The following is a 14,741-nucleotide window of genomic DNA, read 5'->3' on the forward strand; positions in this document are numbered from 1 at the left end:
GCAATGCAGCTTTAAACTGTGTAATTGGCAAAGCATAAGGGTTGGGGCAGACTGGCAGATTCGGGGGGAAGATTTAGTCACCTGGCAGCTAATCGCCTCTTCTGCGACCATCTACCCGAACTGCCTTCCGCCTGCTTGAATGAAGAATCACCTGCACTAATACACTTGCGGCGCTTCGATTTCCGAAGTTGCCTCACGAGGAAACTTCGGGTGACTTCGGAAATTGAAGCACCGCAAGTGCATTAGTGCAGGTGATTCTTCATTCAAGCAGGCGGAAGGCAGTTCGGGTAGATTGTCGTAGAAGAGGCGATTAGTCGCCAGGCGACTAAATCTTCCCCCCGAATCTGCCAGTCTGCCCCAACCTTTATGCTTTGCCAATTACACAGTTTAAAGCTGCATTGCCCAGTTGTCGTTCTGTGTGGGATCCCCACGTAATCTGTTTGAGACTGGTATGGACTTTGGCAGCAGCAACCAAGAGATCTCAGTCTCCAGTAGGAATATGTAGGCTAATGTTCAGGTATGGGACCTGTTATCCAGAATGTGTGGGACCTGGGGTTTTCCAGATAACAGATCTTTCATAGTTTAAGTCTACAAGAAAATCATGTAAACATTAAATAAAGCCTATTGGCTGGTTTTGCTTCCAGTAAGGATTGATTATATCATAGTATGGATCAAGTACAAGGTACTGTTTTATTATTGCAGAGAAAAGGCATATAATAATTTTTTAAAATTTAGATTCTTTAATTATAATGGAGTCTATGGAAGACAGCCTTTCTGTAAATATGAGCTTTCTGGATATTGGGTTTCTGGATAACTGATCCCATACCTCAACTAGAGAACAGGGCATGCAGCTGCACTCTGTGTCCTTCCAGTCAACATACTCAATACAGCGAAACCACAGTTTTACATACCCTGATTTTAACCCTTTAAGTGCCACAGAACGTAGAATCTACGTTCTGTGGAAAAGTAACTTGAAATGCCACAGAACGTAGATTCTACGTTCTGCAGCACTTCCGGGTTTTGGAGCGGAGGAGCGGCTGTTAGAGCCGCTCGCTCCGTTCCGTTTCGATCCCCTGCCCCTAGGCAACGAGCAGAGCAGGGGATCGAGTGGCCCCTGGGGCGCGATCGCCCAGGGGCCCAAAAACAGCAGCAGGCACGTGTCACTTACGTGTCCTGCTGCTGCAGCCTGCACTGCGTCGTCGATCTCCGCCCCCACAGCACAGAGACAGGAACCACGACGCAGATGTCTTCCAGGGGCTCTTCCTGATCGCCTGCAACAGTCTCCAGCGATTTTTTCAGGTTAGTGCAACAATTACACACACAAACACACCAACACACACTTATTACAGTAATACACACTTAGATTCACACGTATTCGCTAACCGTACTGTGCAATACCTTTTGTATGTTATTTCGGTGATTATATTGCAATTTTGGGTATTTTGGTGCATTTTTAGCCATTTTATTGAATTTTTAGCCATTTTATTGCATTTTCAGCTCTGCACATGTTGTGTTCACTTGTTTCTAGCCGTATAACCTGTTTGGCCCAGCTAAAATATTCAAACTGTGATTCTGACGGCCGATAACACTAGTCTGGAAAAAAAACATTGATTTTTGTGGTTTTATTGGATTTTTTTGCATTTCACTCTTTACTGCCTTATTTTGTTTTGCCTTGTAAATTTTATATACTATATATCCATTTGGGGGTCTCTGTGTGCCACATAGTTTGGTATATCTATGCATATTGGGCATCAAAGTGTTCAGTAGACACCTGGTGTTCATATTTAGGATGTTTTATGCTGATACGTTACGAAATGTGGGGCATATAATGGGGTAAAATTCAAGCTTTCTGACAATTTTCAGAAATTTGATAAAAACCGTTATGTTCAGCATTGCTTTGCAGTTTGGCAGTTTGCAGTAGAAACATTTATTTACCCATATTGGATTCGTCAGAATGTGTACTTTCTGAAAATATATGGTTTTCTGGGGTCTCTGTACTGTTAGGGGGGTCTAATGTCGCATAATACACACACCAGGTGCTTATATTGCAGCAGCCAGCGCCTCAGCCATGAAAATGTATATACACTATTGTCATTTGGTGGTCTCTGTGCGCCACATAGTTTGGTATATCTATGCATATTGGGCATCAAAGTGTTCAGTAGACCCTTGGCGTTCATATTTAGGATGTTTTATGCTGATACGTTACGAAATGTGGGGCATATAATGGGGTAAAATTCAATCTTTCTGACGATTTTCGGAAATTTGATAAAAACCGTTATGTTCAGCATTGCTTTGCAGTTTGGCAGTTTGCAGTAGAAACACATATTTACCCATATTGGATTCGTCAGAATGTGTACTTTCTGAAAATATATGGTTTTCTGGGGTCTCTGTACTGTTAGGGGGGTCTAATGTCGCATAATACACACACCAGGTGCTTATATTGCAGCAGCCAGCGACTCGGCCGTGAAAATGTATATACACTTTTTTCATTTGGGCATCTCTGTGCGCCACATAGTTTGGTATATCTATACATATTGGGCATCAAAGTGTTCAGTAGACCCCTGGCGTTCATATTTAGGATGTTTTATGCTGATAAGTTACGAAAATGTGGGGCATATAATGGGGTAAAATTCAATCTTTCTGACGATTTTCAGAAATTTGATAAAAACCGTTATGTTCAGCATTGCTTTGCAGTTTGGAAGTTTGCAGTAGGAACACATATTTACCCATATTGGATTCGTCAGCATGTGTACTTTCTGAAAATATATGGTTTTCTGGGGTCTCTGTACTGTTAGGGGGGTCTAATGTCGCATATTACACACACCAGGTGCTTATATTGCAGCAGCCAGCGCGCGTCAGCCGTGAAAATGTATATACACTATTGTCATTTGGGGGTCTCTGTGCGCCACATAGTTTGGTATATCTATGCATATTGGGCATCAAAGTGTTCAGTAGACCCCTGGCGTTCATATTTAGGATGTTTTATGCTGATAAGTTACGAAATGTGGGGCATATAATGGGGTAAAATTCAAGCTTTGTGACAATTTTCAGAAATTTGATAAAAAACGTTATGTTCAGCATTGCTTTGCAGTTTGGCAGTTTGCAGTAGAAACACTTATTTACCCATATTGGATTCGTCAGAATGTGTACTTTCTGAAAATATATGGTTTTCTGGGGTCTCTGTATTGTTAGGTGGTCTAATGTCGCATAATACACACACCGGGTGGTTATATTGCAGCAGCCAGCGCGTCAGCGGTGAAAATGTCTATACATATTGTCATTTAGGGGTCTCTGTGCGCCACATAGTTTGGTATATCTATGCACATTGGGCATCAAACTGTTTAGTAGACACCTATGTTTATTTTTAGGATGCTTTATGCTGGTAATGATACATGGACAATACGATGCTGGAAAGTTGAAGCTTTGAGGCAATTTCCAGATATTTCACCCAAACCGCCAAATTTGGCAAAGCCTTGCGACTCAGTAGTTTGGAGCAGAAAGGCATGGGTACCCATTTTAGATTCTGTAGAATGTGTACTTTCCAAAAATATATGGGTTTTGGGGGGTAAACATATATTTCTGTGTTTTTACCCCACAAAAATGCAGTCAATGTGTTGATTTTTCATTAGATGAAGTTACCCACAGGACTATTTGTATGCGCTAACTTCATTTTGGGGCCTCTAAATGCCAGATACTTTGGTAAACCTATGAACAATGGCCACCAAACTGTTTGGAGGAACCCTGGCAATCATATTTAGGGTGCTTTTTCTTGGTGCGTAACGATACATGGGTGATATGGTGCTGAGAAGTTGAATTTTTGAGGCAATTTTCAGATATTTCACCAAAACCGACAATTGTGGGAAAGCCTTGCGACTCAGTAGTTTGGAGCAGAAAGGCATGGGTACCCATTTTAGATTCGGTAGAATGTGTACTTTCCAAAAATATATGGGTTTGGGGGGTAAACATATATTTCTGTGTTTTTACCCCACAAAAAATGCAGTCAATGTGTTGATTTCTCAGTAGCTGAAGTAAAGTCCTGAACAATTTGGATGTGCTAACTTCATATTGGTGTCTCTAAATGCCAGATACTTTGGTAAACCTATGCATAATGGGTATCAAACTGTTCAGTGGACCCCTGGCAATCATATTTCAGGTGCTTTTTCTTGGTACCTAATATAGTTTGGGATATGCGGAGCAGCAAAATAAAACCTTTGAAATGATTTTTCAGAATTTTGAATTTTTTTTTGAAAAACCGCTATGTTCAGACAAGCTTTTATGTTTGGTAGTTGGGAGTAGAGAGACATAGTTACCCATTTTGTAATCGGCAGAATGTGTACTTTTCAAAAATGTATGGTTTTCTGGGGTAAACCTACGGTTTCAGGATTTTTTGCCTTGGAATCTAAAGCATGCCGTTTTCTGCCTTAGTGCTTTCAAAATTCGGTAATATACTGCCGGGAGTTTTTGCTGTACAGAAATCCTAAATCTCCCTAAAACTATACATATCTGGTATTGGCACATTCGAGAGACATAAGGCTTTCCAAATCAGTTGGATTTTCATCCGTAACATAAAATATTTTTCTGGTATAAATTGATATACGATGAAAAATGGTAATTTTTCATTTTTTTTTTGGTATTTAGTACTATAAATTTTTTTGCACAGGTGGAAATACATGAAAACTCAGGCAGATTTAGAAAGCTCAGTTTCTCCCGAAAAAAACAATGTATAGTTTTCCTAGGTAAACTATAGGTTTCCCCTCAGAAAATGCCCCTAAAGCGAGAGAGCACAAAATGTTTCAAAAACGGCTGGCATTTCGCGTAACCAAAATGTGAAATTCTGCTGGCACTTAAAGGGTTAAGTTTTCCTGCATTTTACATTACTTCTTTTGTCGTCCTGCCAATTTATAATGCATTTCAATGGGTGCTTTTCCCTGATTGGACATCATGATTTTCCGCACTTTAAATTTTGCCCTACTATTCCCAAAAATGCCTCTCTATTAATCTTATTAAAAGAGGTTTGAAGAAGTTTAAAATACCAAACAGACACATACTTTGCCGTGGTTCTGCCTGTACATAGTCAATTTCAATTAGTCTGCCCCTCATACAGTCATGCACTAATCAATTAATGCTTTAAGTTGTGTATGTGACTGTCAGCAATTACTGTCCAATAGTGTAATATTAATGCTGCGATGTTCAATCCTTGTCATTAACACACTAAGTATTGTATTCAGGGTCGGACTGGGGTGCTGCTGTCTCTGCAAATTGCAACCAACTTTAGTACAACGATTTTACAGCCTAGGAACTGCGTTTCCTGGGAAATAGAAGGGGAGCGGCTCATCTGCAAAGGGTCAAGAGTGAGTTTATTGTCATTTCATCCATATACGTTTGTACAGTGAAACTAAACAACGTGGTGCTACACACAACATAGATGTACCGGACAACAGACAAGGCCCTGGACTCTGACCTTGGTAATAAATGATTAAAGGCAATACACCTAAAACTTGAAATGCTTTTATTTGTTGCTGAGCTGAATCAATGAACACAAAAAGAAACCACTGTATTGAGATAACATTCAGGAAATCAAATTAAAAAATGTTTTTAGATACGTCTTATTTAGTTTAAAACAGCACAGACAAAAATAGCTCGCTAATATCCCATTACAAGCAACGTTTGACCTCTTTGGTCATTATCAAGCTTATCAAAAGACCAAACAGATCTGAAACTGCTGCCACTCTGATCAAGTAGGGCATTGGGCAAAAGAGGTACCTGCCTAGGGTGCAAAGATAGTGGGGTGCTGGGCAGGTACCTCTTATATTATCTTCTACCAACCCCTAGTCCATGTTCACTACCCGCTAATTTGCTTTAGACTTCTTTCTATTAGATGCTGTACAACTGTTAATAAGTTATAGAGCAGCAGCTTCTAAGCAACTTAAAAGAGAACTCAACCCACCCGACTAATCTAGATAGTCCCCCTCCCTGCTTCCCCCCAGAATACTTCAATAGCCCTGAAAATGTCCTTATTGGCACCTGTGCAGTTGGAGCAGTCTTCTGGTTCATACCAACTGCATGCGGCAAAATTGCCTTAACGGACCCATATTGCCAAAGAGGACCCAAATAAATCTGAAGATCCGGAAGATGTCGCCCATAAGCTCTGCTGCACTTACTCTGCACTGATAGGTGAGAAATATTTTAGGGCTATTGAAGTATGCTGGGAGGAAGCAGGGAAGGGGGACTATCTAGCTTAGTAGGTAGGGGATTTTTGTAATTTGGGGGTTGAGTTCTCTTTTAACAGTTGCCTTTATTATTTAGTTTACATGGTTTTTGAGTTATTAGCCAACCTATTTCCAAACTGGAATTTGTCTCTGACATCAGCAACTAAATAATATTGACTAAATAACTAATATGCTGTGATAGCTCAATTTTATTGTCATCCTCATTGTGATTATGGATTCTTCCAGTCCTTATGTTAATCTCAAAATAGAGAATAGTGCACATGTTCCTTTTTTGTTGATTAAAGATTTAGGTTTTGAAAAGATTTACATACATTAGGATGTAAAGAGTGTACTCTTGCAAGGTATAGTGAGAAGTAACTTTATAAACCCCATAACTCCCCAAATCCCAGGGAGCAATTCAGATATTTCATATGATGGAAGCCAGCAAAGAATGGACCAATACCTTATCTCATTTTAGCACAGACATTAAAAGAGTGTGGGGTCAGTGTTAATGCTGATACAGGGTCAGCCTGCGGGCGAGGCTCATTGTCTGGGATCAGAAATATGAAGGTTTGTAGGAGAGTTGTGAAGAAGAGAAACATTTCCATCCTGGCCAACTGCTCGCCCAGGCAAGATCGGCGTCCTAAAAAGTACAGATTCAGCATCAAACTAAACGACTGATGAGCACTACAGAGATATTTCTAATTAGGTCTTCATTCCCCCCTGCTTCACAAACAACTAGATGTCTCACAGCATCATTGCAATTAAACTAACATCATGTATTTATAATCAAGCACAGAGCGTCTTCAGCAGTGATGGGGCAAAAGTGAATGGTACATATATTGAGAAGGACTCTCCCACCTGTGGTCCTACAGATTTCATTGGCTCCCGTTCCACCCAACATCCTCAAGCTTTCAGTGAGAACAGGGCTACAAGTTGGGCAACTCGATTCTGATTCTGCTGAAGCCTAATCCGTTGATACCTGCTTTCCCACAACTATTGGTTCCTAAAAGCTGTTATAATCATTGTTGCTACAGTTACTGTTCTATTTAGAGCCCATGTGAGTAATCATGGAGACTCCTACGGATACTTAACAGGGCCCCCAACCAAAGGCAGCATGGGCAGTGGACTCTGCTGACAAGTAGATCGAGGCCCCAAAAACGCCCCGCACACATGGTCATGCCTCTGATCCACCCCAGCTATAATCTGGCCAATTCCCCACTTGCTCCCCGGAAAGTCATGTCTCCTGTGCAACCTTCATATTGGATCTTTGCCCGTCTGGAAAGTGTACATCAAGACCTCACATTAGGGTGGCCCTGGCTGTACTATCATCTCCAATGCTACTACATGTGCTTCTGTTCTTCCAGCTGTGTCATAGGGCCACTACTTGGACTAGCCCTAAACACAAACCATACATTTTCTCTAGGGTCAGACTTGGCCAGTGGGACATTGGGAATAAAGCCAACAACAGACCTGCTGGATACTCCCCCTGACCTCTCCTTGATTGCTGCTGCAATGTACAAGTACAGTATAAAGTATGTGTGGGGCCATTTGGGGAGTCAGATCATGAAGGCGGAAGGTGGGGCCCCTGAGATGGAAGTTCCAGTGGGTCCCGGTCCCCCCAGTCGTACACCGTTTCCCTCCACTATTTGTTATAGCATTGGCTTTGATCATGTCCCTGTCACCATCAGTTTTTTTATTACCTGCAGCAAATGGCACAAATGCTTCTTTCTTTACAAATTTTCCCTCCTCATCCAGAAAATGCTCAGGATAAAACTGATATGGGTTTTCCCAGACTCTTTCATCTTTTAGAACAGATGATAGGTTTATCATGACAATCATTCCCTAGAAACAAAACAGGAATACAGTCAGAACAGTATGACTCCCAAACAGGTGGGCGTTTGCTTCTGGAACGTATTAAGTTGTCGGTTGTTAAAAAAGTCTGACTTTCATGTAGTTATATTACTTTAATTCACCTTTTATTTCACATTATTATGACATCCATTACCTTTGGGATGAAATAGCCTTGGATTTCTGTCTCTATACGCCATGTGTGGCAAAGTGAGAGGGAGCACAGCACCGCACCTCTAAATCTCATGGATAACAGCATTGGTATAGGGCAGGGATCCCCAACCTTTTGAGCCCGTGAGCAACATTCATAAGTAAAAGGAGTTGGGGAGCAACACTAGCATGAAAAATGTTCTTGGGGTGCCAAATAAGTGCTGTGATTGGCCATTTGGCAGCCCCTATGTGGATTGTCAACCTACATTGAGGCTCTGTTTGGCAGTACATCTGGTTTTTATACAACCAAAAATTGCCTCCAAGCCAGGAATTCAAAAATAAGCTCCTGTTTTGAGGCCAATGGGAGCAACATCAAAGGATTGGAGAGCAACATGTTTACTCACGAGCTACTGGTTGGGGATCACTGGTATAGGGCATGTTTAATACATCCAGCATAGCAGGTTTCCTGTTTCTTCCAATTATTTGATCAATTTCCTCTTGAACCTTCCCTGAATCAACAGATTCAGGTCAGTAGATAATCTAATGCAAATACGCAAATATACAAATATGCTGTATTCTCAGTATACCATCAGACTGTCAGGAGAAACTACAGTAACCCACATAATCAGGCATAGAATTATCCCTATACATAAGAATTGGCACAAATCAGAATAAGGTAAATTGGATTTAAATATTAGTATTTTTTTTTAAAAGTAAAAACAAATTCAGGCACTTACTCTGGACTTCTGGATACAGCAGCATGTACAGTAAAGCCCACCTCAGGGTGGTAGTTGTAGTTTCTGTACCAGCAGTACATATACTCAACTGGAGTATAAAGAAGATTATTTTCATTGAAGCTGCTCTCTTTGTCTCCTTTGGCCTAGGAAAGATAGAATTTGACCGTGATGAGTATGTCTTTTAATTGTGGTCTTTTGGATCCTCAAAGTAATTGGTATAGTCTTTGAACAGGCTGACACTGAATTACATTGAGTTATATCTGCTCCTAAAAACAGCTGCATTGCATACACTGAAAGGATCTACTCTTCCAACACTACCTGAGACAGTGAGCATCTCTAAGGAAATAAGGGCATCCGCTAAAATTAGGATGAAGGAGATTTTATCTTCAGGTGTGACTAGATTTGTCAGGAAGGGTATTAATCTACTCCTGAGGGGACTCTTTGCTGCTTGTAAATTGCACAAAAATCTGTTGCGTCTGCCCGCTGTCTGCCTATGGATGTGTGTGTTCATGTGCACACATAAAAAGGGTCACATAGGGGCAAATTCCCTAGCGACCGCTTCACCCACTTTGCAACACTTCGCCAGGCATAATTCGCCAGGACACCACTAATTCCCTAAAATGTGAAGTTGCCTCCAGGGCGCAGAATGCTGGCGAAGTTACGCTAGGGTTATTTCACCAAGCAAAGCGAAGTTGCGCTAGCGTTGGCTAATTTGCATACGGCGGGAAGTGAAAGCTGAATGGACGTATATGTTGCAGCAAATACATAACATTACACAAGGCCAGGGAATAAGATAAAATCAAGTTGTTATAATGCTCTACACACGAGCCAAGTGTATAGTTTATGTGCCATATGTTAGCAAATGTAGGGGGGGACCCGGGTACACAAAAACATTTTTACAGTCTTTTGCAGGCTATCACCCAGAAAAAAGGAAAAGACGATAGCGTATTTTGGGACAAAAAATGGAGGGTCCTATGCACTCCATTGCACTTCGCCTGGTCTGAAGTGGCGAAGGCAAGTCTGGTGCAAGAGGTAACGTTCAGTAAAATCCGCATCTTAGTAAATTTGCGGTTGACCGGATGTGCAGAACATCACAGCGGAGCACAGGGGTGCCACGTTCGCCAGCCTCAGCTTCTTCCGGATCCTCTTCTTGCTGTTCAGTCATTTAGGGCGTTTTCCGGCTCAACTGAGAATGCGCCATATATGGTCCTGTCGGCGATCGCTTAACGAAGAAGCTGAGACTGACAAACATGGCGCCCCTGTGCTCCGCTGCGCTGTTTTGCATGGGACACAATTTTGGAGTAACACTGTGCAGGGTGGAGGCAGGGGGGTGGAGCCTGTTTGGCTGAATTCGCAAAAAAGTGCTTCATCTGCCTATAACTGTCCTGAAATAAATACTGGATTATTTGCATCCCTTAAATGGCAGATACACCAAAGTTATGGCACTAATTACAGCATTTTTGCCAGAATGATATCACTAAACAGGTCACATTTTGGTCTCACAGGGCATCATATCCTACCTGACAAGGCTAATATGCATTTCCTGATCCAAAGACACTAAAGGACTCCATAAAAACTGTCAGGACTACAGTATGTGTAAGCTGCCTTGTCACACCAGCATGTGTGGCTGCCAGATCCCCACACTCACTCAGTATATTCTAGGGTTGCCACTTTTTCTGGGGCCAGAAAACAGGCAGGGGGTGGAGCACATGAAGTCAGAGATGGGGGGGACCGGTGACGGGGTCGGATGGGACTGATGATGTGGATGATCAGTGATTGGCTGATCGCCATGTCATTATTTTCAATGTCCTGTCCTGATTTCCTTATTTGGAAATCCAGACAGGAAGGTTTGACCCGAACAGCCCTTCCAAATACTGGGCTGTCCAGGTGAAATCTGGACAGGTAGCAACCCCAGGATTGGACTGGGCCGGCGGGACACCGGTGGGCCCCTGCCCTCATGGGCCCCTGCCAGCCCAGACCCACTCCCTTAATCTGCACAGACCAAAAACAAAAATGCCCACAGAAGTTTGGAACCCGGTGTGCCCCCTGTGCTCCAGTCTGACCCTGGACAACCCTAATATACAGTAGACACACATCTGCTGACAAAAGGACTTGTTTCTGGGTTTTTCTACTCTTAAGGTGGAGTGCACTTGGCTGGAGCCTTGTAAGACAACAGGGAAACACACTGCCATAGTCATGTACACAGCAAGGCCACCAGCCCACCTCACCCATACATCTTAATGCACTGCAGAGGGACCAGGCCATTTGATGTATTCAAGTTTAGGGAGGACCCATTACAGAGATACAGTCACTTCTAACCTAATAAACTTGTAATTAACAAGTTTCCTTTGCAAATCCTGGTATAGCCCAAAGGGTTTCCTTCCTATTATTCCTTTTACCTTTAGCAAAGCAGAAATATTCATATGCATAAAGTCACTGTGTTACATCTGCATTATACAATCTTATACCTTTGGAATTTCCAGTTAACCCAAGTGCTTCATAAAGGGGAAATCTAAGCCGATCTGCTATGTCTTCAGACTTCTGGAACAGAGCTTCTTTTATTACTTCAAACACATTTAGCACAACCATATTTTGCCAACAGATCTGCAGGCTGAACACATCTCCATACTTTTTACTGAGCTGCAAAAAGAAATATATTCATGTCAGACATCATCAGCCACGTACCAGGCTCTACCAGCTGATATTTATCTGAAATACTAAATAAGTGATAAGCAGCCGATGTCCCTCCTGGTGGTGTTGAATTACAGCTCAGAACCACAGAAAACCCAAAGGCTGTTGGGTTGATTCTGGGAATTGTAGTTGAACAACATCTGGATGGCCAGTGCTTTCCCATGTCTCCGCCAACATTTCTTTGTTAATAGAAGGTAATCTTATTTAAAATAGTATTGTTCAGGGTTATCAGTAGGGGGTGCTGGTGACTGAGGATTGTAGAGGACTGGGCACTTTCTTAAAGTGGCCATACACTATAAGATCTGCTCGTTTGGCGACTTCGCCAAACGAGCGGATCTTTTCCCCAATATGCCACTTACGGCAGGGCTATATCGGGGGTAATCTGAACGTTCGGCCCTATGGCCAAACGATCGGATTACGACAAGCGCAATGGGCTCCGACGGGTCAGTCGGGAGAAAAATCTTCCCGATTGATATCATGTCCACATATCGAAGCCTCTAAACGACCGATATCGGCAGCATTATCTGCCTGTGTATGGCCACCTTTAGAGATATTGGTGGAAGTCCCAACTACTTCTACTTATGTCAATGCTAAATTCTTGGCAGACTCACATTCTGCATACTTTATAAGTCTCCTAGCTTAAAGGGGAACATGTATGGAAAACATAGTTAAAGGAACAGTAACACCAAAAAATGAAAATGGTATGTACTATTGCCCTGCACTGGTAAAACTGATCTGTTTGCTTCAGAAACGCTACTATAGTTCATACAAACAAGCTGCTGTGTAGAAATGGCGGAAATTGAAAAAAGGCTATATGACACAGGTTAAGGCTGGGGGCAGACGGGAGATTACTAGACAACTTCGGAAATACTAGGCAAATTCTTGCCTGCGGGAAGGCAGTGCAGGGAGATTAGTTGCCCACAGTAGAGGAGATTTGTCACTGGCGACTAATCTCTCCATCTGCCACCACCCGTCCCTAAGGGTAAGGCCACACTGGGCGTTTTGGGAAGATTTGGTCGCCTGGCGACTAATTGCCTCGTCTTTGCGGCGACCAATCTCCCCAAAGCCTTCCCTCACTCTGCACTGGCTAAAATGAAAAAACGCAGACGCTAATCACACGCGGAGATTTGTTTTCCGAAGTCGCCCGAAGATTCCTCGTGAGGAAAACGAATTGCTGCGTGTGATTAGCGCCGACGTTTTTTAATTGTAGCTGGCGCAGAGTCAGTTGTTCTATAGCTCTCTCTGAGCAGTTTGCAGTCTACAATACCCCTTCACTTTTTGCTATACAGTCTACCTTAGCTACTATCTTGGTTATTCTCGTCTCACCATAGCTAACCTCTCCTGCTCCCTTCCTCTTCTCTTCTTCTGGATGGGCTGGGCTCTCTTACCCAGCCAAATACTGAAATGCCCAACCTCTCACTGGAAATGGTTTCTGCTCTGGCTTCTATCCAGTCAACTGCCTCTCTGTTTATTAAATGCTTCCAACTGAGACTGAGGAGAAGTAAATAAGTTCACTGCCAATTCCACTGCTCATAAGGAATTTTTCTTCATTTAAAAAGGAAGCTATGCTATAAAACACAGCTATAAAGGGTCAGTTTTACCTATATTAAATCAAGTAGCATGTATAAGGTATGTCTATTGCCAACAATACTAATGCTTAAACCCTTTATATTAAAATCCCCTACCCTCCTACCCTAAATATATCCCCTCCCTACTCCCCCCTAGCCTAGGTGTTACCCACAGTAAATGCCCTTACCACTTTACTTACCCCTCGTTGCAGATGCAGCTCATTAGAGTTCACGTGCGACATCTTCTTCTCTTCGGTTATTGTCGTAAAGTAAGTGCCGTATCAGCGCATGCGCAGTTGGAGCAGTCTTCCAGTTTTTCACAACTGCACGTGCGCTGAACTAATGGAAATTGCAGAAGCACCAGAAGAAGAATTGAAGAGAACCGAAGAGAAGAAGATGGCACCCGTGAACTCTGATGCCCTGAATCTGCACCGACGGGGAAGTAAAGAGTTAGGGGCATTTACAGAGGATAACACCTAGGCAGCCCCCTCATAGAGGGACAGGGTAGTAAGAAAAGTAATGTAAAAAATCTGAATAAAAAAAAACATTGGCACCAAATCCCCCCTTACAAAAAATTGGGGCCCCAGAGAATATTTTTTTTAAAAAAAAACATTGGTGGCAGGGGCATATAGAGTATTAAAATAATACATTGGTGGCCAGGAGATTAAAAAAAATTAAAAACACACACATTGGTGTTCAGTAGAATTGAACTTGTGGCTTCAGGACTTCAACTTTTATAATGACTTTGGGTCTTTCCGCCACTTCAGGACTTCAATTTAGACTGTTTTAGTGACTTCGACTTTGGCTATTTTCGTGGCTTCAGGACTTCGGCTGTTCAGCTTTTTGGCACTTCCGCATTTCGGCTGTTTGGGACTTTGGAAGGGCGGCACGACTTCGCGATGTCAAAGGGGGCCAGCTCTTTCGAAGAGTTCAGCACTGCCGGGCCCCCCTTCGATCACACCCACTTTACCACAATGACTTTTAAGACCATATCCAAATTAATGGTGGTAACACTACAGAAAACCAAATGGTTGCTGCTCACAGGAGGGATATCAGCTATCACTGATATGTGAACAAAGTGCATGAAGTCATGTTAACCTTAAGGTCAGAAACACACTCTATTATTTCGGGAGATTAGTCGCCCAGCAACAAATTGCTTCTTCTTCGGGTGAGTAATCTCCCTGAACTGCCAATCCGCCAGCTAGAATTTAAATCGCCGACGGGATGGCAATCGTAGCGATTCATTTTCTGAAGTCGCCTGAAGTTGCCTCACGAGGAAACTTCGGGTGACTTCGGAAAATGAAGTGCTCTGAGAGCCATCCCGCTGGTCATTTTCATTCTAGCAGGGAAGGCAGTTCGGGAAGATTAGTTACCCCAAAGAAGAAGAGATTTGTCGCTGGGCGACTAATCTCCCCGAATTGCAGCGTGTCTCTGCCCTAATAGGGAGGGAGTATGATAACTAAAGGGCAAAATGTCTTATTAAATTGTAGCCAAAGAGTCTGGAAAGAAAATTTTTTTGCCGCAGTTCAAGCTGT

General features: G+C 42.6%; 1 pseudogene; it reads right to left on the reverse strand.

Moving 5' to 3' along the window:
* Window positions 1–6,671: 6,671 nt before the first annotated feature.
* Window positions 6,672–13,448, reverse strand: LOC108715020 (annotated as a pseudogene).
* Between the last annotated feature and the right edge of the window lie 1,293 nt (window positions 13,449–14,741).

Source organism: Xenopus laevis, chromosome 4S, assembly GCF_017654675.1.
Source record: "Xenopus laevis strain J_2021 chromosome 4S, Xenopus_laevis_v10.1, whole genome shotgun sequence".
Taxonomy (NCBI): domain Eukaryota; kingdom Metazoa; phylum Chordata; class Amphibia; order Anura; family Pipidae; genus Xenopus; species Xenopus laevis.